Genomic DNA, 22,132 nt, shown 5'->3' with positions numbered 1-22,132 from the left:
GGTACCTATTGATGGGCTTGTGATAGATCTAGTACAAAGAAGACCTTGCCTCCGGAAAGCGTGGAATACAAATTTTCTGGCAGGGGCAAGAGATAATGGTCCGTTTTTTGGATAACTTTTTGCAGATCGCTTCCAAGTGGCCAATTTTGTTCCAATTTGTGCAGCTGTGTTTCTGATACCAACATATTTCTGCCTAATGATTCTTTTCTATAAAGCCAACAGGCACTTCGTTGCTCGTTATTATGCCCATATTCAAACCACGAAGCTAGCCCTTGTCTGTTTCCCCTATTACAGTCACAGTCTCCGCGAATCACGTTGAATCCACTTCAGCGCAATCAGTCTCGCATTTCGGTTACTAAGACCCCTGTTCACTGTACCCGGACTAGATATCAACTGTCAAACATCCGTGAACCATATCTGCGCACCAAGGTCCGTGGTATGCGTGTATGAGTCACACAGCAATGAAGTAAAGGTTTTCAAAACGTACATGAATAAATTTTCACGTTATTTGAATGAAGGTTACAGTCATCTTTCATAGGCTCTCTTATCCTCCTGTTTGTATTCCGGTCTACAATAAAATAATAAGGCGATCGTAATAGTACGCAGACGTAGGCGGCTTTATAATTAGGTAAGAAACGCTCAAAGTGCCTGCAGTTTCCTAAGAATTGCCTCAAATAAAAGTGTCGAATACGCTATGGTCCATCTTTGTCCACCAGTGCAACAAAAAAGAGAGCCTGTTTTTCTTGTCTTCCTAAAGTACTGGGGCCTACGTTTTGCGGTGGATCTTACATAATAAAAAAAGAGTTAGATATAAATTGGGGGGGAGGGGGGCGCTCCGGTCGCCGAGCTGAGCAGACGCGCTCCAAATGAGCTCCGCAGTTTTCACTTATTGTGCCGCCTTAATTGCTTCCAATCGATTGTAAATTATCACTGCAGTGTCCATGAACATCTCCGGACTCGATTGATACTATTTTTGGTCCGGCCAACCGGACTTTTCGTCAATTATTGACGTTTTCTTGACTTGTGCGACGCTAGGCCTTGCGGACCACGCCTAGGCTTAGCACGACTACGGCAGAGGCGCGCAGCTGCGTCGGCCGCCCGGCCCGGCTCGACGCTCGACTCCTCATCGCCGAAGATGGCCTCGGCCTCATCGCAGCTCAACGCCGTTTCCCACAATCGTTTCGCGGCCCTTGCTACGGAAGACATGGACTTTTGTGCTGGCGGCAACGACACTATGACCACCGACACGATCAACGACCAAGAGGTGCTACGCAGCACCGGCCGCACCGCAGTCGCGGTGCGCAGCAACGACTTAGACCCAAGCGACATCGCGAGATGGAAAATCTCCGGAAAACAAGTAAGTCAATGACTTAATAAGCCCCAGCTTAACGAAGTTACCCAAAGCAGCAAGCCAACTCTGCAATTTAGTGAAGCTCAAGCAAAACGCATGGTAGCGAGAATCACTAAAGCGTCCCGCATGCCGCTGAATTTGCCGCGGGAAGAGCAGAAGATTGTAATAGGACCGAGAGGAGAGCTATTCCTAGCAAAACTGGAAGCTGACATCGTAATGTCCGCCGTCATAACGGCAGCCAACGTTACCAAGACCGCAGCGAAAGCAGATACGATCTGTACTAATCCCACGCAGAACATCATCGTGATCAGCACGCCCGATGAAAAACGAGCACGTTCCTACGCAAGCGTACGCTCCCTGTACATTGGGGGCCGTAGCTACGAAACGCATGCCTACTGCACCGCGCCTCACGGCACAGTGAAAGGAGTAATCCGTGGCATCGCAGTAGAGAACACTGCGGAATATCTGCACGAGAATATCGTTAACCAAGCAAACCCGCAGGCCCTCGAAGCGCACAGGATTGGAAACACTACCTCGATCGTCATTTTGTTCGCAGGAACAAAGGTTCCCAACTACATAAAGTATGGCTCCATTATAGTAAAGTGTGGATTATACGGACAACACCACAACGTATGCAAGACATGCGGCAAAATCGGCCATCGAGCCGATGTATGCCCCACGCCGGAAACCAAGATCTGCTTTGCGTGTGGCGCGCCTAACCCGACGGCCGACCACGCGGCGCGGTGCAAGCCACGTTGCAAACTGTGTAACGGAGCCCACGCCACGGGCACGGAAGGCTGTACGAACAAGGTTCCCTTTTTCTGTACAAGGCGCCCTTGTTCTGTACAAGGGCTGTACAAGGTGCCCTTCGTAGTTACTCAGCGCAGATGGGAGCGCAGAAACGCGGCGTCAACGTTTCCGTCGCAAGACTTCCCGCAGCTGCCACCGCAACAACAGAACGAAGCGCATATATCAAACAGAGGACGCAGCCGCTCGAGGAAGCGGGAAAAAACCAGGAGACAATCGGCGAGCCGTGGCAGAAGCACCGACGGCAAGCGCAGCGAAAACATGAACTACAACCGCAACCAGCAGCGACCGGGCAATATTATAAATGGGGCCCAGGCAGTCAACCCGCAAGCGGCGAACCGCAATCCGCTCAACCACGTAGCTGAAGCAAAGGACAACACCATCCAGTCACTACGCAATGAAAACGACCAGCTCAAGCGATGCATCACTGAACAGAGAGCTCAAATGCAAGAGATGAACGCTAAGTTGAACCAACTCATCAACGCACAGCATCAGCAGCAACAACAGCTGACTCCGACTCCGCCACCGCCACTGTCGCGACCGCAGAGTCAACCAAGACCCCCAACGCCAACGGAAAACAACACAAACTCAGCCATGGAGGTACAAGTCCCAGTTACTACGAAAGCTAACAGCGCAGAACCCGAAACGATCGACGTTGCTAGGACAAGCGAACCGGCACCCAAGAAGCGAGCGCTCGAATACGCACGTGAACGAAGAGTCAACGCTAGGCTGAACAGCCTAGAAGAACGTCAAGATCGACTAGAACAGACCATGAAATCCAATTACGAAACCCTGAGTCAAGTCATCAAAGCTAGTAACGATCGCTTCGATGCTACCAACGCACGCCTCGACACATTGGTGACACCCGTAAGTGGCATGCAGTCTACCATACAAGGAATACAGACTAAGTTGGATGCACTAATACACGCGCTGACGGCGTCAGGACTAATCCCACAACAGGCCTTCACCCAACCGCAATAATGGACGGGACAACGGCAACAGGCACCGCTAACCACATAAACAGAGCACAGACACAACATCATCATCTCCTCATATGACAATGGAATCCCAACGGCATACAGGGGAGAAAAGCATCGTTACAACAGTACATAAAACAAAGCACCAAGAGACCCGACGTTACAATACTACAAGAGACGCACAGTGAAACCCCACCGACGTTACCGGGGTACAGATCCTTTGCGAAGCCCCCCAGCGCAAGAACAGTTGGGAAAGGCGCAGGGCAGGGGGTCTGCACCTTGGTAAAGAATAATCTAACTTCAATAGATCACGAGCTGCAACCCAATGGCGCCATCGAGCACAGCACGGTCGAAATCGTCACCGGGAAGCGCAAGCACCGTGAAAGCACTTTTATAATCAACGTGTACAGCAATCCGAAGCACGTCCAGCAAAAATTCCGCACGCTTGTGCACAAAGCGCAACAGCTCGTGGGCCCCAACCTAACCCTACTGTGTGGAGACTTCAACGCTGAACATACGGCATGGGGGCATTCATACACGACGGCGAAGGGCCACAGTCTCTACGACGAAACAATGGACGCGGGTTACCAATTGCTAAACTACCCCAACGAACCTACGAGAAACGGAACGTCGTCGCAGCGAGACACAAACCCGGACCTCGCTTTCATAAGCACGGCCTCAGCATTGCGTGGAGTCACGTGGCGGAACACCGAGGATACGTTGGGAAGTGACCACTGCATGCTCGAAATTACAATACCCATCGCAGAGAATACGCAAAGAGCACAGCAACAGCAAATTGTCGACTGGCACGAGTACAGAAAGAAATAAGAAGACAACGTTACGGAAACCATTGAAAACATAGGAGCATGGACCAACTTGTTGAACGCCACGACCAAAGACGCCACTCAGACGGTAGAAGCGGAGCCGGAGGCTACGATGCTGGACAGCAGACTAGCGCACCTCATGGAAGCCCGCAACTCGCTGATACGGCGCTGGAAACGTCAACGCCACAACAGAAAGCTACGCAAACGTATAGCACAACTCAACAGAGACATCGAGCATCACAGCGCAGTCCTCTGCAGACAGCAGTGGCACGCAGTGTGTCAAGTAGCGGACGGTCAACTACACAAAGGCAAGACGTTTCGCCTGCTACGCCACTTGCTCGACGATCAGACAACCAAGGGAGCTCAGCATTACATGCTGAACAAGACAATTCACAAAGCCGTCAAAGAAATGGGAGAGGCTGAGGTGCAACGACGCCTGAACGCCAAGTATCTCCCCGTAACGCCAACGGACCTACTCCCCAGCTACGAAGGGGCAACCAACGAGAGACTAGATGCCGACACCGAAGAATGGGATGTGCCAGCGGTTCTACAAACAATCAACTGTAAATCGGCATCCGGACCGGACCACGTCACCAACAAGGCATTGAGGAACTTGAACTACATGGCAATCGAAGCCTTACACAAGTACTACAACCAGTGCTGGCGGACGGGCAAGCTACCGCAACAATGGAAGACCGCGCAAACGGTCCTGATCCCCAAACCGGGCAAACCACCCAGAATAGACAAGCTGAGACCCATCTCTCTAACGTCGTGCGTAGGCAAGGTGCTTGAACACGTCCTCCTCAACAGATGGCAACGTTATTTCGAAGAATCCAACATATATCCACATACAATGCTGGGGTTCCGGGCCAAACTGTGTACCCAGAACGCCATGCTGTTGCTCAAGAACGAAATCGTGGACAGACACTTTCCCACGTTGGATAACAGAGCGGTGCTCGGACTGGATCTCCAGGGAGCATTCGACAACGTACACCACTCGGCCGTCCTTCGGCAGGTGTCCCACTTCAACATGGGGGAGAGGACGTTCGCTTACATCAAAGATTTCCTGACCAACCGCACCACGCGGCTTGTGGCAGGAAAACTACAACTACCGCTCAAGCAGCTGGGGAGCACGGGTACACCGCAGGGCTCAGTGATCTCCCCTCTGTAGTTCAACCTTGTCATGATAGGCGTAGCAAGAATATTGGAACGCGTTAGAAACATCAAGTACACAATCCCCGCGGACGACATCACGCTGTGGTCAACGGGAGGAAGCGACAGCCAGATCGAGGCAGCCCTCCAAGAAGCCGTCGCCACCGTAGAAGAACACCTACGACCCACCGGACTCAAATGTTCACCAACCAAGTCGGAACTGCTAGTGATCTCACCGCGAAGTGCGCGACGCCCGACAACGCAGAACATAAACGCGGTAACCCTAGACGGAACGCCGATACCGCACGTGCAGACGCTCAGAGTTTTGGGGCTGCACCTCCAGGACTTGAACCGCAACAACGTGACGGTACAGAAGCTCCACGCAAAGCTCTCGCTGGCCACCCGCCTACTCAAGAAGGTGGCCACGCGGTACCAGGGCATGCGAGAAGACAGTCTACTACGACTCACCCAGTCGTTTGCAGTCAGCCACATCTCTTACGTAGCGTCGTTCCACAGTTGGAAAGTGGCGGAGAAGATCAAGATTGACGCGATGATCAGAAAGGCGTACAAGACGGCCCTGGGATTATACCCCCACACCAACACGAAACGCATGCTCGCGTTGGGCGTTCACAACACACTGGAAGAAATCGCAGAAGCCCAGCGAACGGCGCAGTATCACCGCCTGTCCCACACTAGGACGGGAAGAACGATACCACAGCGCATCGGAATCAACGCGCCAGCGACGACTCCGGAGGTAGCAAAGCAGCTACCCCGGGACGTTCTCCAAAGACTGAGGGTTCCACCCTTACCGAAGCACATGCATCCAAAAGTACACCAAGAAAGAAGAACGGCGAGAGCCACGGCCCTCACAAAAGGTCACGCCAACGATCCGCACGCGTACTACATGGACGTGACGAAGTATCCCCACCGGCCAAACACGTACGCAGCAGCACTCATCGAAGCAGACACTGGAGTACTCACAACGTCGGGAAGCATACGGCGCAAGTCGCCCACGTAAGCCGAGGAGTTTGCAATCGCACTGACACTAGCGATCCCAGATTGCCGCACGGTCCTCAGCGACTCGAAGACGGCAATAGCCAACTTTGCTACAAACAACGTCCATGGAACCACTGCAAGAGTACGTTCAACCATAGCAAGACCGGAAACCAACATTACCGTCAAGTGGTTCCCTGCGCACGCCGGGGAGCTGGACGAGGGCCCGAACCGCAACGAGGAGGCAGATACGAAGGCACACGCACTAACTAGCCGCGGGTCTCTGTCAACGCATTCCTCGGAGCTGCAACGACCCGATGCCGAAGACGAAGAGTATATTATCACAACCTACGCCGACGTTCTGCAGTGGTACAGAACGAGCGGACGCCTCTACCCACGGCCTGACCAAGACCTACAACGCAGAGAAGCAGCCACAGTACGGCAGCTGCAAGTACAAGCAATATGGACCCCCGTCTGGGCAAAGCACGTTTGCCCGGAGGTTTACACCACTGATGTATGCCAACACTGCAAGAATGCGCCAGCCGCCCTGAGACACTTCCTTTGGGACTGTGCACCACCGCCGGGTAACCAAGAAGTAATGCCAACGGCCCTAGGCAGCAAAATTATCAGCCGAGAGCCAGGCAATCAAAGAGACGGGGTCCAGCACGTGCTTAGCATCCTGGAACGCCTGCGGCCGAAAGCGGCGGCCCCACGGGTTTGACGCGAGTAGGTTGCTGCTCCGGGACGTCCAAGATCGCTAGTGTCTCGCTCTAATCCCCCTACCCCTTACCCCTTTATTGGCATAAAGGGGTAAGGGGTAGGGGGATTAGAGCGAGATCGTCAATAAAGTTGTTTCACTCAGTTATAAATTTGCATGATTTTCAAACGGAGAACTTTGCAATATATGTTCACTCACATTAATCAAGTGTAACATGGAAATACTTCACCGCCTACAAAATACTAATTTTCGGAAATATCTTAAAACAAAATGATATCTGATGTGCTTCCTATCATGGTGGTTATTACGATGAGTTGCTGACCTATTGTTCACTCATTCGTGTGAAACTCTTAACGTTATCTTTATTTGATTTTGTTTTAATTGGTCCGACAGCCATTTGAAGAATGGCGCAAGTGTGGTACACTGAATACCATACAAAGACAAAAGTCAGCTTCATTGTTGGTGATGTAGCAAGTGATTGAGTTCTTGACTTCTTGGCCTGAATTGTTCAAGGATTGAAAGTGGTAGTGTGTCTTTCGCATTCCCATAAATTGCCTTGATGTTCCCAGTCAACTACATTCTTCCTCCCGCAACTAAGTAATTCTAATTTTTTCGTGGCATTGCATGAAGTCTGGAATCAGATAGACTGGGGCCACTAAATGATCCCATGTGGCAACGTCAACAGGATACTCCATCTGATCACGTCATCAATTCCTGACCGATTTCTGTGACCATTGTCGCCATTTATACGTCACGGTGTGAGATCGTATTATGACATAATTGACAACAGAAGTTCCAGGGGCATTCTATCCAAGGACCATGTTCTTGAAGCGAGTTACTTTAGCCTTTCCCCAAAACAAAAATGTTTTCAGCGTAAAACATACCCCTAATCACAAATTTTATGATTACTCCTAATTTATTGTATTCGGGGTTTTCTTGAAAACGACCAGTTATGTACATAAAACATCTATGTAATATTTCTTTTTCAGGCATTCCAATAAGGCAACCTAAACAACTAGTGCTCTATAAGTCTTTGGCTCATCTAAATGTTTTCTCTATCACGTGTTTGTACAGGCGCGCTACGAATAAAGTTAATGTGGTTGGAAAGTGTTTATTGAGAAGTTATTTGATCATTCGCGTAATTTTGATTCACTTTGTTCAACTAGTATTTTAAGTTATTTTTGTCAAAAATGTTGACAATACTGATGAATCGCTGTGACCACCAATTTTAATATGAGAGACGCCGTAGTGGAGGGCTCCGGAAATTTCGACCACCTGGGGTCCTTGAACGTGCACCACAATCAGAGCACATGGGCCTACAACCTTTCCGCCTCCATTCGAAATGCAGCCGCCACAGCCGGGATTCGCACGCGCAACCTGCGGGTCAGCAGCCGAGTACCTTAGCCACTAGACCACCGCGGCGGGGCTGTGGCATTTGAGAATGCTGAACAGTGATTACTGAAATCCATTAGAGGTTTCCCTCGGGAGGAATACTTCTTACGGCATTTGGATAAAAATATTTCCGATGACTCAATGCGACGCTATTACTTAGTTTGGGAACATTTTGCGGCTTACAGTAATAGCAAACGCATGCTGTACTCTTCCAAAATTATAGGAGCGCAATTCAGGCCTTTATATTGACCTGCCTTTTGAATGTTCTCTAATTAGATCGTTTAAATGTGTATAGACATACATAGCAAAATACAATAGGCTTTAGTTCTTACTATTCGTCTCCGAACCTCATTATTTTATTCAAATCACGTCTCATGTTGTTTTTAATAGACGAATGACGCACGAGAAACAGGCAATGCTCCGCGCGGTTGAAACTGCCAGCTTATGACAAAACCATGTATCACTATATAACTTGTTCATACATTCTCCCTGGCAAGTACAAGTCAGATAAAGCGTTTTTATAGCAGCTGGCCCGCAATACTGATGAATCGCTACATGCCTCTGGATCTTTCTTCTTATATAATAATATTGCGAGAGTTTTATTACCAGGTTTAGTTGAGCTACCAAAAAAGCTGTTGTCATGAATCTTCTGTTATAATTTCTTCAAGATAAAAATACCATATCATGATGCGTATTGAATGAATGGCTTTATGAATAAAAACTAATCGCTTTCGCGTTTTGCACGTCTATTTAAATCTTATATTTTAATAGTGAATGAGTGTCTTTCCGGATTATGTCATATTCAAGTACTTTGTTATCTTTTTTTGTCAGGTCGCTGCTGCGCTATTGCAACGAATGAATCTCTTCTTTGTGTCCACAGTGAACACAAGTTTTGTTAGAGTGCTTGACTACCGAGATTACATCATTCTATATTTACAATTTTTATCGGTATTTTAAACTTGTATACTAATGTTTATTTTCACCCTGTTACAACGACGTTGTATGAAAACGATGACACCTGATGATTATGCCTCAGCATAGCGGAAACTCACAATGAGTGCGACCGGGCTTGTTCGCACAATACTGCATGCTCCGTGAGCACGTGCCTGCCTGAAAAGTGCAGTAAATTGCTGCAATCTCTTTGCAGCAAGCAGCCTTTGTACTTGAGTCAACCACTCAAAAATACGCAAATTTAAGGGCACGTTATCTTCGTAAGATGATATATCAGGATAAACAGACACATATTGCAAGAAAAGTATAGAATATGTTATTAGAAGTAATTCTACGAATGTAAACAATAAAAATTGGAAAAAATGGCTACTTGCGAACGACGGGATTAGAATGTGAGGCCTTCCAATAATTCATCCAAAGCTATATTACTCAGGCATGGTGGCGGTCGAGCCGCGTCCACTTTATAGGGTATATATGGGCATTTAAACGTGAACCCGTCTGGTAGCGTCTTCCGCTGCCATTAAGGCAAGCCTCGAACAGTGTATTTGCGCCAGTTCGGTGTCATGTAGCTCGTGTTCTTATTACGAGATAGTATATAAACGAAGATACCTCTGCATACAACATCTAGGCATCAAGTCTGCCAGAAAGGGACCCTCGCTATGACTTCTGGAAGCTGTGAATTTACCTGCTAGTTTTCTTTGTTAGACCAATGTTGATGAGGAGAGACCAGACAATAATGCCAAGAAAAGTACAGAGGGGTGGCCGCCACCGTAGCTCAGTGGCAGAATCGGACGTGTTGCTCGAAGATAGCAGCTTCTGATACTGGCAGTGGCACGTGATCTCTCCCTCCACTTTTTTATACGCACGTTTACAATACAGTTACCTCTGAGAACATCTCTTATACGTCCTTGGCATTACTGCGTATTCTTTTTTGTTACGACTGGTTCTGAAAAAGAAATCGCATTTGAGACGTACTTATCTCATTTATTGATCAAAGCAACTGTCCCGTAGATCTGCGTGGCTGATGAGGTTGGGCCAGCTGAGAAACCAAGACTAGTGCCGGTGGCTGATCTGTGGGCAATTCCTAACAGAGGATCCGATGTTCCTCGCTGTTATCTTGGTCTTTGATCATCTGAAAAGCGGCAAGATGTGTCAGATTTCGTATGCGCGGCCTCGAAGTTTACAGTCTTATCCAGGGAGGCTGCGTGAGTTCCATAATAACATCTACCGTTTGTGTTGGCTGCTAAAGATTTTCCCAACAGTCTATAATAATTTAGAAAAAAGTAGACCTTCTGGCACAGCGCACGCAAGAACTGGTTACGCGTGTAATGTGCTAGGTTCATGAAAATGGAGAAAAAACTAAAGTAACATCTTTGTTTCTGAACTTCAGTATTTACTACTTTATTTGATCACGCTGCACATTTTTAATACGACTGAATAGCCTTGCTAAGAGTCTTCATTCGCCAAGGTATCTGGCGCAGATTTCCAAAGTGTGCTTACAACCCAGCATGTGACAAGGTTTCAACAAAATTATCAAGCTGATTTACAGGGCATCCTGAATGCACATGTTGGCGACACCACGTTTGAACAGTCTTGATTCGACTGACTCAAAGGGCAACTTGACTCAATGCTCCTTATAGCGGCACTCGTTCGTCCCTCGTAGCCATTGTAATGTGTAACAAGTATAACATTTTGACATCCCAGGTGGTGCCGGGGAGAGAAATCCTCTGTGCGTCGTTGAACAATAAAAGACAGTGCTCAATGTACATGCCAATGGCTTCTAAGGGGGAATGAGAGACAGGAGGATTTGGTTTTTAGTTAACGCGAACGCTGCGACCCCCATTAGCAGCCATTGGCATGTACATTGAGCACTATCTGACAAGAATAGGTTGCTACATTATACTCGCTGGGTGTAACCTCCTTAGTTTTAGAATGGTTTAGCGAGCGTTGAGCCGCAGTGCCATGAACACAGTGAACTAGTATATACCTTGAACTCGAGGTGGTTAAAGGTGGGAAGTACACCCGAAGCGCAAGCCGCGAGAAAGTGTGCGTGTGCCACATCACGTTTTGTCCTTGGATTGTCCACTGAATGGCAGTGCTTCTATATAGGGAGTATATGATGAAAAGATGCGAGATGGTGGTACTTGGAGTGTTGAATAGATGGAAGAATGGACACACAGAGAGATGCTAGATGGACGCATGAACGGACGCAGGGGCGGATGCATGGACGAACGCAGGCGCGGACACACGAACAAACGCACACACGGATGGGCAGATGGACGCATGGACGGTCGCACGGACGGACGCATGGACAGACGGAAGCAAGAATGAATGGATGGACGAATGCTTCGCCCCACTCTCCATCATTCACTCCATGGATATGCTGCCGTTTTTCTTGATTTCTTGCCTGTCGAATTTCAAGGCTTTGCAGGAGATTTCGGCCGTGTAATGCGTGTTATAGTAAAGTTGGAATATGATTGGGCATTATGGGATCCTGGAACAATTTTTACGCGCATTGGCGAAAAACAAGCGCTGGTTACAATGTGACGCAGAACGAAGAAAGGTAAGGGCACTGTGCACTCCTTGCTTCTCTCTCTCGTTTGTGTGTGTGTGCAGTTTTCTTTTCTGGTTAAAACGTTGAGATACAACGCAAAAGCACTTTTTTGCTGAAGCGAGATTAAGTGTGAGCGAAGTTACGCTTGTGCTTGCAAACGACGTGGTAGACTCCTGCCAGCGCCTTTCCAGCAATTACAGACGACGCAGCAAGACCGATCTCAACGCTACCGCAGCGCCACCGTCTGGTAGGCGATTGCAGTATGCTGCTCCGCACCGCCGGAAAGCCGCGCGCTTTGCCAACTGACCATATCTAAAAACGTTGCCCAAAGTCAGCGCCACACTGGACACTGGTCCAGTAATCGGTTTGGCGCTGGGCCAGTGCCCCTAGTGTTTGCGATACAGAAGGTGAAAATATAAACATTCATTGGTCTGTTTTGATCTAAGCTACACTTAAACGATTACCAGACTCTTTCTAACTGAATTTCTACGATCTTCACAGCAGCCCTGGCATAAGAAGTACGGCCCTAAGCGAAGAAGTCGTTTACGTTAGAGTGAAGTACTGCGGATGTCGTACGCGTAACGTAAATGAGTAGGACGCAAAATACTTCCAAACTATCAAGGCACAAAGTCTACAGTGTTCAGTGAGCATTACAGATGAACACTGTTTTCTACATATTTATTACTAGCCGCATAGCGAGTCACTATGATTGTCGTGACAAATCTGAAGCTACGCTAACAAGCTTTGCGGCAAAACGTGTCATATGAATGTGATGCAACGCAACCCGCAAAAACTAAGCTAACAATCACCTGTTTCGTGCGAGCACGAAGAGACGAAGCACTGCGTGTGTAAACGGCATAATCAAATTATTAGATACGTGAATTTCTTTTCAGATGAAAAAATGCAATAATTTTCGTCTTTCAGGTGTAGAGTAGTGGCCAGTGTGCCAAGCTGAAAATGTGTGTTTTGTTGAGGTAGTAGGTTCGACTCTGGCTCACTCACTTTTTTCATAGTTTTCTTTTTTTACTGCGCGCGTGTTTCAGCCCTAATTACGATGTGCGCACGATCAAGAATTTAAAAACACAAACTAAAAGCCAGATTTCTGCCGATAGTGGTTGTCCCACTGTGCAGTGTCAGCGTGCCTCGTGCAACGTGGCACTGTCCCAGTTTCAGCGCCACACCTGTCCAGTAATCAGGTATGGCGCTGGGCCAGTGCCATGGGTTTTGCGATAGGATTGTGCTGATGTTAAAATGAATATACACCTCTCTCATTCGTGCTTTGCATATCATCAATTCTCACAGTACTTGAGATCTGCCTATATTTTTAACATTATAGCAGATATCTCGTGAAAGTTTTGTGACTAAACATTGTTATATTTATCCCGGAGAAAGTAAGGGTATAGTGAGACTCTCTTATTCTAAAACACTGGCGGGTCAAGCAAAAGCGCGTGAAAACGCATTCAGTACAGCATGGATAGTCGTTATGTACATTACTCGCATGCAACTCTTGAGTAATGAAAAAAAAACATGCTACTTCTCATTGCTCCATTGTCTGGTTCTCTGGGTCATTTCTCGTCACTACTTATTAGCAAAATATCCTCTCATTAAAATATTCACAATTTCATTCAAGTACCGACAGGAAGAAGAGATTACTCGATATGTTATCTGAAATCTTCGAATATTCGCCCACTCGTACTCTAGCATACTCCCAGTTTCGAAAAACACTCATATACCGGGTCGCAGCCTTGCAGTAAGAAAATCAACTCTTGTTTTGAACGCCATTATGTTGTTTCATTTTATTCGCATTTGTATGCGCAACCACGTAGCACGGTAAAATTCTGGTGAAATGTATGCAATTATTGTTTGTTTAAGTTTAGCTTAATATTGTCACGATTGCTGCATATCAAACAATGCAGCTAAGAAGCATCTGGCGTCATAGTTGGCTGAGTATTTATTAAGTCGAAGGATCTACCAAACTTTTCTAGCTATTAACAGGAAACTTTACTATTTTTATTAGCACTGGGCTGCCACGGGTAGGTATAACGTTTGAAATTAATAAATGGGGGAGTTTAATAAATGCTTGCGAACATATTGTGCAGTTTTCTTGACACAGTGTCATACTTTACGCTCGTGTACAGGAACATCTGACTGAATACCCATTATATAGGATACGCAGCAGTTATATAGTATACGCAACAGATTGCCGGTTGCAATCTAAGCGCTTTCGTCGTTTCAGGTCAGTTCCTTATGAATCTTATTCATACCTCAATTCGTATACAGAAGAATATGAATAAATAAACAATAAGCAAATAAATACATTACAATATTAAAGTACCTAAATAATTGTAAAACAACAAGAAATATTCAGGCTCAACGCTTTATTTCAAGACTCATTTCAGCTTTCGTTTAGGGTCTGCTGAACAGGCAAACTCAACATAAATGTTTCGGTGGCTCATTGAGCTGCATCTTCAATCTCTTCTGTGCGCGGCCTGAACATGACTTCCAGGCTGGTTGCAATAGGGCACATACTTAGCGCCGCTGAAAAAAAAAACAAATGCATGATGGTCGCGCGTGGTGTAACGTGAACGTTTACAGCACGAAATGATCAGTATATTAGTAAGAAAACAGGCAATATCATAAGCGTACGCCCTTTGGTTGAATCGTACATAGATATATTAACGCAGCGTACTGAATCGTGTTCGTTTCTAAATTAGCTACACAGCTATTTCAGATCGTAATCATATGTACGCCTACTTAGCGAAAAGGCTGTGCCTCCACCTCGCAGTTATGAAGATAAGTTCTAAATGCGAAACATTTCTTGGCAAAGTTTAGCGACTTTGATCGTATCGTTCCATCTTTCCATCTTTCCATCTTTCCATCCATCCATCTTTCCATCTTTCCATCCATCCATCTTTCCATCTTTCCATCCATCCATCCATCCATCTTTCCATCCATCCATCCATCCATCCATCCATCCATCCATCCATCCATCCATCCATCCATCCATCCATCCATCCATCCATCTATCTATCTATCTATCTATCTATCTATCTATCTATCTATCTATCTATCTATCTATCTATCTATCTATCTATCTATCTATCTATCTATCTATCTATCTAGCCGCCTGCGACTTGTAGCTCTCCTGGCCGTTTAGATTTTGGTATCGATAGCAAACCTGGTATGATATAACATGACTGTATTACGAACATAACTGACTAGTCCTAACCTAAAAATTGTGATATGTATGTGATAAATGTCATGATATACATGCCATAGTCTTGATGCTCTTGCGGTGGTTTTATTCACTTGATATGTTGCAAAACTGGTATGGTCTGACATGACTGCATGGCGAACACACGCGACATGCGTTTCATGTCATGCGTGATATGCGTGTCATGTAACAACATGTGTCATATCAATCATGACATGGCTGCCATGTAACAGCATGACTACATGCCACACTCATGATGTGCTCACGGCCATTTCGCTAGCTTTGCATATACAGAATTTGGTATTACGGGACGTGAATGGATGGCGAAAGTATGTGACTGGTACAAACATAATAATCATGAGATGCGGGTTATGTAACTACATGACTACATGCCATGCTCTTGATGCGCTAGCGGCCGTTTCGCTACCTTCGCAATAAATAAATTGGGTAATATCCCTATCCCCGAGGGCTTTGCTGCAGTTGAGCTAACAATATTCGAACAGAACGCACAACATTGTACTGAAATATATTTAGCACTTCTAAAATTAGTGCTTTTACATCACTGTTTAGAATTCGAGAAAAACTACTACCTCCAAATAAAAGTAAAAGCGTGGGTACCTCATTTGCTCCCACCTAGCGAATATATTCATGGGAATTCTAGAAACCGAAATCCTGTCTCACTGTAACAAGAAACCTGACAAGTACCTTCGGCACTTAGCTGACATAATTATATTATGGGGACATGGGCGCAAAACCTAGATGAATTCTTTTCATTGCTAAACTCATTTCATACAACAATACAGTTCACCTCTGATACATCGACTAAGCGCATCAACCTTCTATACACCACCATTTATCCTGAAAATGTTGTACTAAAGTCAACTCTGTAAAAAAAACATTTGACAAGCAACAATACTTGGAATATACAAGCTACCTCCAGAGATACTGTAAACAGTGCATTTTCAAGAGTCAGGTAAGAAGGTTGCGCCGCATATGCATAAAAAACGAAGATTACGTAAACAGACTTACCACCCTAAAATGATCTATAAGAGAAAGAAACAAACCTTGCACATTCCTCTACAAAGACTATACGGACGCACTGGAACTGTACCGCAATGAAGCACTACAACCATGCTCTAAAAGCACACCAACAACAACTACGCCTCTTCTCACTACAAAGTTTTCTAACTCTTTCCTGAAGATGAACAACATCCTCACAAACTATTACTCAATTTCAAAAACCAACCAGAAACTTTTAAAATGCTTTCCCGAACCGCCTTAGGTCGTCTACAGACGCGACCTAACTGCAAGGATATGCTTGTTCGCACAAAACCTAAAGCAAAAACTAGGACAACGACTGGCCCCTGTGGCTGGCTGAGATGCTATACCTGCAAACATATACAGCTGGCAACTAACGTAAAAGCACAACATTTGATTACATCCACAATGTGGCATCGAGCTTCACCTCTACTTGTACCAACCTACAATACTGTCTCGAGTGTGGCATTTGGCGGAAATAATATATAGCCGAAACTGGGCAGCCAATTATTGTAAGACTGAAAGGCCACCGTGCCGACACAAAGCACACTTTGCCAAAAGTCGTAGCCGCTCACTTCAATCCACAGGACCTCAATGTCGACCAAGCATAGCTCCACGTTCTACTGACTAATTTACGGTCACCTCGAAAAACTAAATGCACGGAATAATATTTAATACACAAATTTCAGTCGCTCAGTCGCTACACCCGTCAGGAATCAATGCAGCGTGCGGCAATTTGGAGTTTCTAAGGCCATAGCACAATTGGAGCAATATTTACAAAGACAGGTACACTCAGCCCTCAAATAGACATAACTAGTATTACATAAAATCTCTCCTAGTTTTCATATCTTACCATTGTTATTCTCTTTCATTTTTTTATTTTAAATATAGATATGCTTGTGTCTATATACAACTACGAAGCTTTTGATTTCTAGAAATTTCAGCCACTGCTTTTCTTTCTCGCTTTTAAAACCAATCCCGCCGCGCATCGTTATTCATTGCCAACATAGAAAGTTCTCTACGTCACCTCCACGCTGCCACCGTTCTTTCCCCGTTTGTTACCATTAGCGTCCCTTTTATTCCCACCCCGCCTCATCCATTCAGTTTTTTCTTTCTTTTTTTCTTTGTTTGTCTTTTGTCGTTGCTCATTTCCGTTGCATTCTTAATTATCCTTTTTCTCAGCCAACATGGCGATAAATTTTTAGGCAATTTCGCTGAGTGGGCCACCGACGAGGATACCCAAAAGATATTTTCGTCCATGATTGTCCACATTAAACACGTGATCTTCCGACCCCATCCGACATCACTTACTTTCGGCATATTGGCATATAAAAATACGCCGCCTCCCCACTCTCCACCCCCTCTTTTATTGTAACCACGTTTCTTGTTAGGAGTAGCACTCATAGTGTTTTGAGAACAGGTGTAAACCGCTATCGTCGGCAACCTTTTGTAGTGGCCGGACACGGCAACCGTCTGCGGATTTCGAACTTTCAAGCTCTTTAAATTTTTTGTGTCTATAGCGGAGACTGCTTTGCAGCGCACCCCTCCTAGTTTGCGTGTTTTTCTGCCTCTTATTTTTCTAGTTTTTTTTTCTTCTTTTCTTTTTCTGTCCTACCCTATCCAAGAATATTTTTAAATTGAAGTGAATGACGACTGCATGCCTCAGATCAATAGTTTTTCTCTTTCAAGACGGCAATGGCCAACAGGGACCCGTGCCACCACCAGAAGATGACGTCACTCTTAACTTTCTTAAAACTAACACGCGAAAGATGACAAGGTGCCTTTGCCGAAGATAGGTTCTTCTATTGAAACGTTGGCCAGCTCGTCCAAGGCACTTCTAGAGTTCAACCTGACTATCCCACTACGTGTTTCTATCTGTCGGCTCCCATATAGATTTTTGATTTTGGAAGTTTTGAGCTGCTTGCCGTTCTTAAAGTGACTTTGTAGTTTGTTTCTGTTCCTGCGGTATTGCACATAAATGCTCCGGTAGCTCTCTAAAGAGACGTTTCACTATCGAGTTATACCAACCGCTATGTGTGGTAAATGCCACTTTAAATGCGAAACGTTTCTTAGCCAACTTCGACGACTTCGAGCGCATCCATCAAACAGCCTACGACTTTTATCTCTCCTGCCGTCTCGAAAATGGTATCAGTGCGAATATTGATATTACTTAACATGACTGTATAGGAACAATAAAATTCTAGTCAAAACATGGAAATCATGATATGTATGTCATGAATGTCCTAATTTAGGATTCATAGTCTTGCTGCCATCGCAAGTGGTTTCGTTCACACATTTAGGAAAAGTAGTATTATACGACGTGACGGTTTCACAAACAGAAATCACAGACCCTTACCTGGTAATCACGACATGCAGGTCATGATTTTCATGTTATGACTAGCCATGGCTACACGGCAAGCTCATGGTGTGCTCATGGTCGTTTTGATAGCTTCAAATGTAAGAAATTTTGTATTACGGAACGAAAATGAATGAAAAAGGTTAATGACACGTTCAAACATGACAACCATGAGTTGCATGTTATGTAAAACATGACTACAAGCTACACTATTAGCATGGTCGCAGCCGTTTTGCTAGCTTCACATATACAAAATTTGGTATCAGAATACGTGAATAGACGCTGAAGGTAAATGACACGCCCAAACATATAATCAAGATATGTGTGTCATGTAAAACGTGACTACATGCTACGCTCTTAGCGTGCTCCTTGACGTTTCGCTAGCTCCACACATACGACATTTGGTAATATATGATGTTATTGACACATTCAAATCATACTTCCAATTAGTTGCCCATTAGATGACTTGAATTACGCGTCCAAAGATGATAATCTGGATATGCAAATCATGGAAAAGATGACTACATGCTACACATATTACGCACTTTTAGCCGTTTCGCTGGCAGCGTATGTACCGAATTTTGTATCACCCGACGTGAACAGACGAGAAAGGTAAATGACATGTCCGAACATGATAGTCATGTTCCGTAAAACATGACTCTATGTTACGCTCATGTCGTGCTCATGGCCGTTTCACTGGCTCTACATATATCCAATTGGCTATTACGTGACGTGATGCACGATGAAGGTAAATGACGCGTCCAAACATAATAATCTAGACATGCATGTCATGTAAAATATGACTACATGCTACGCTCACAGCGCGCACGCGGCTCTTTGGCTCGTTCCACCTATATTAAACTTTTTATCGCATTAGGTAAATGGACGATGAAGGTAAATGACACGTCCAAACATGATATTCATGACGTGCGTGTGATGTAAATCATGACAACATGCTGAGCTCATAGCGTCCACACAGCCGTTTCGCTAGCTCCACATATCCTGTCATGTGACACTAAATTTTGTATCACGTGACGTGAATAGACCACGAAGGTGAATTACACTTACAAACATAATAATCGTGGCATGTAAGTCATGTCCGGAATAATTTACGTCCACCTCCTAATTGTGCTGACCTTAAAGTTACACATCAACATTTCTAATTCGTGCTTCGCATATCATCGATACCAACAGTACGTGGAATCTGTTTTTTTTTACTTATTATATTCGAAAACATTTATTGTTGTCAAAGACACGCATGCTAATTTACGGCCTTGCTTTTTGTAGTAATGATGTCGATTTTGTTTCGTCGATATGCACATTTCAGCCAGATGCTGCTGATCTTCATTATCTTTCTTCGTTTATGGCGCGTAATGCAGGAAAAAAAGAGATGGCACAACGCTAAATATTTATTGAATTTCGCGCCACTCATTCTCGTGACTAGTCTTTCTCAGGACACATTCGTGTGAGGTTCCTGAAATTGAATTTTCCGAAAGCAACCTTATGGAGGTGTCTTTAAAATTTTTACTAAAACTAACATTTGTCATTCCTAATCTTACGCGATACAAAATGGTCTTCATAATAACACAAGGTGGAAATAAGAATAGTTCGGAAAATTTCTACCTAAGACAGTGCCGATAAGAACAGTGAGACTCATATCTTGGCAATCTCTCATGATGTTGTCCCCTGTGAAAAGCACACATTCAAAAATTTTTGAGGAAAGTCGTAGAAAAATTAAGTCAATGAAAACGTTGTAAAACGTCAAACTATACCTAATGAATATTGAATAGAGAACAACATTATGGACTTCAAGTGTGATTTATAAAGTACCTAATTTATTGGATATGAAAATTTAAAGCAGGGAAAGATTGAACCGTGAAGAATTCTCTGGAATTTGAACGGGGCAGCATCACGCCCTTAGGATGGTAGTCTTTCTTGATGCTTGGTCTGCCTTTTTAGGAAATCAAGTTTATTCCATAATTTGGCGCCAGTGTGTTATATAACCCAAAGCAATTAAATGAATTCAGGTTAAAAAGAATGATATCATTATACGAAATAGTGAAGAAGGTTTACTCAAAGCCAACGGTTAAACAGTGAGCTCGATAACACAGGACTGCTTCTATTTATTATTACATCACTGGCATCGTATACTTCAGTAAACTGCGTGAAGTCAAATCCTTGATTGCGTATTCTACATGAATATTTAAAACAAGCACAGTAAATTACACCGCATTATCTTGATTTGTTTTCGGTGAGTTGTCTGGTAAATATTGATTGATTTACAAACTGAACGTCTCAATATAGCGCGCTCATTGCATTCCTCAGGGCTTATGTACCGAAGAGAAGATCTCGGTTGAACAACGAACTAACATTGACCATATATGAACTAAGAATTTGAGCCTTCCTTACGATACGGCCCTAATATTAACAACATTTTTTTCATGTAGATGATTAAATAACTCGAGCAATTTCTATTCTGAAATATATCTGGCAAACACTGGAGTAGCCACATTAAAATACAATTGTGTTGACCATGATGGTGAGATTTTTATGTGTACCACTAGAGTGGGAGAGAATAATGAGCGTGCTTTTCAGCATATTGTGATTGGAAATACTGAAATTATGTCCTAAAGGCGTAATTAAGAGCAGAACAAATAAAATTATATTCATAAATGCAAGGTTCCGTTTCTTACCTTAAGTACTGCAGAAAGCAGCAGCCAGTAATCGTGAAAGTATGTGGTGTTCTGAAGAGACAAATCACCCGCATTTTTATATACAGTGATTAGCCAAGGGAAGCATTCATAATGTAGGTCACCTTGAAAAACAATCAACAGATAGATTAACCGGATAACATGCCACAGTCGTTGAACACAATGCTATTTAGATGGATGGGTATATTAGCATACAAAAATTGAAATAAATTATATATGACTAAAATGTCAACCTCTTAGAAACACTAATAACGCTTCATATTCCCTCCACACCTATTTAAGAAAAGACACGAACAATTTGATGTGATAATAAAAGAAACAATAGCTCAGAAAAATTTCATTAATTAATCGGTAATTAAACTGTCACTCAAATAAAAACACATCTCACGCAGCTCACTTGCGTCGAACAAAAATATGATACAAATCGTAGACAATGATTCGTCCAACATGGATCTTCTGCCATGGAAATCAATAAATAATAATTACGGCTCCATATTTGAAGATGGAGGAATATCATTAGGCCCTGTAGTTAAGACGAAAAGTAGTGAAAAAGTTTATTTAAAACCTTCCCGAAAAAAAATAATTTGCTCGACTTGTAAAACTGCAAGAATGTTTTAGCAAATATTCTCAGCCTTGTGCTTCGAAAGCCTACTCGAATGTGCGACATTTTGTCGGGCAATTTCAAATATCTTGCAGAATTTTCAAAGATGTTTTTACGACCGCGTATTTTTTTATGGTAAACTAGAAGAATAGTCTTCTTGGCAGCATTTTGAAAATGTGGAAACTTGTGGTTTCTAACAATTTAGCAAACTAGGATTTGCTTTCGTGTATACAAATTTTGTGTTATACTTTCAAGATCCCTCTGCCTGTATCAACGAATGTTGAAAGCTACAACGCTATTGTCATAACACAAAGTCTTTGTCGGTGGTTCCGAGACGAGTAACACATTCAGGCTACGACATTACTAGAGGCCAACATGAGCCTTATTAGAAATTAGGGTGACGATATAGTTGTCCGATGCAAATGTTACGAGTACTTTTATTTACTTAACAATCATGGCTTGCAATCATGGCTTGTATGTAATAAATTGGTCT

The 22,132-nt window shown here is 44.3% G+C and overlaps 1 long non-coding RNA gene across 1 annotated transcript; it reads right to left on the bottom strand.

The window, feature by feature from the left end:
- Window positions 1-14,080: 14,080 nt before the first annotated feature.
- LOC142786717 (uncharacterized) lies at window positions 14,081-21,090 on the bottom strand. Its single transcript, XR_012889131.1, has 3 exons — window positions 21,021-21,090; window positions 19,951-20,013; window positions 14,081-14,257 (listed from the first exon to the last, which is right to left on the bottom strand). It is a non-coding gene; the product is annotated as an uncharacterized LOC142786717 (long non-coding RNA).
- Between the last annotated feature and the right edge of the window lie 1,042 nt (window positions 21,091-22,132).

Source organism: Rhipicephalus microplus, unplaced genomic scaffold (genome assembly GCF_043290135.1).
Source record: "Rhipicephalus microplus isolate Deutch F79 unplaced genomic scaffold, USDA_Rmic scaffold_28, whole genome shotgun sequence".
Classification (NCBI taxonomy): domain Eukaryota; kingdom Metazoa; phylum Arthropoda; class Arachnida; order Ixodida; family Ixodidae; genus Rhipicephalus; species Rhipicephalus microplus.
This window is presented reverse-complemented; position numbering and strand designations above follow the sequence as displayed.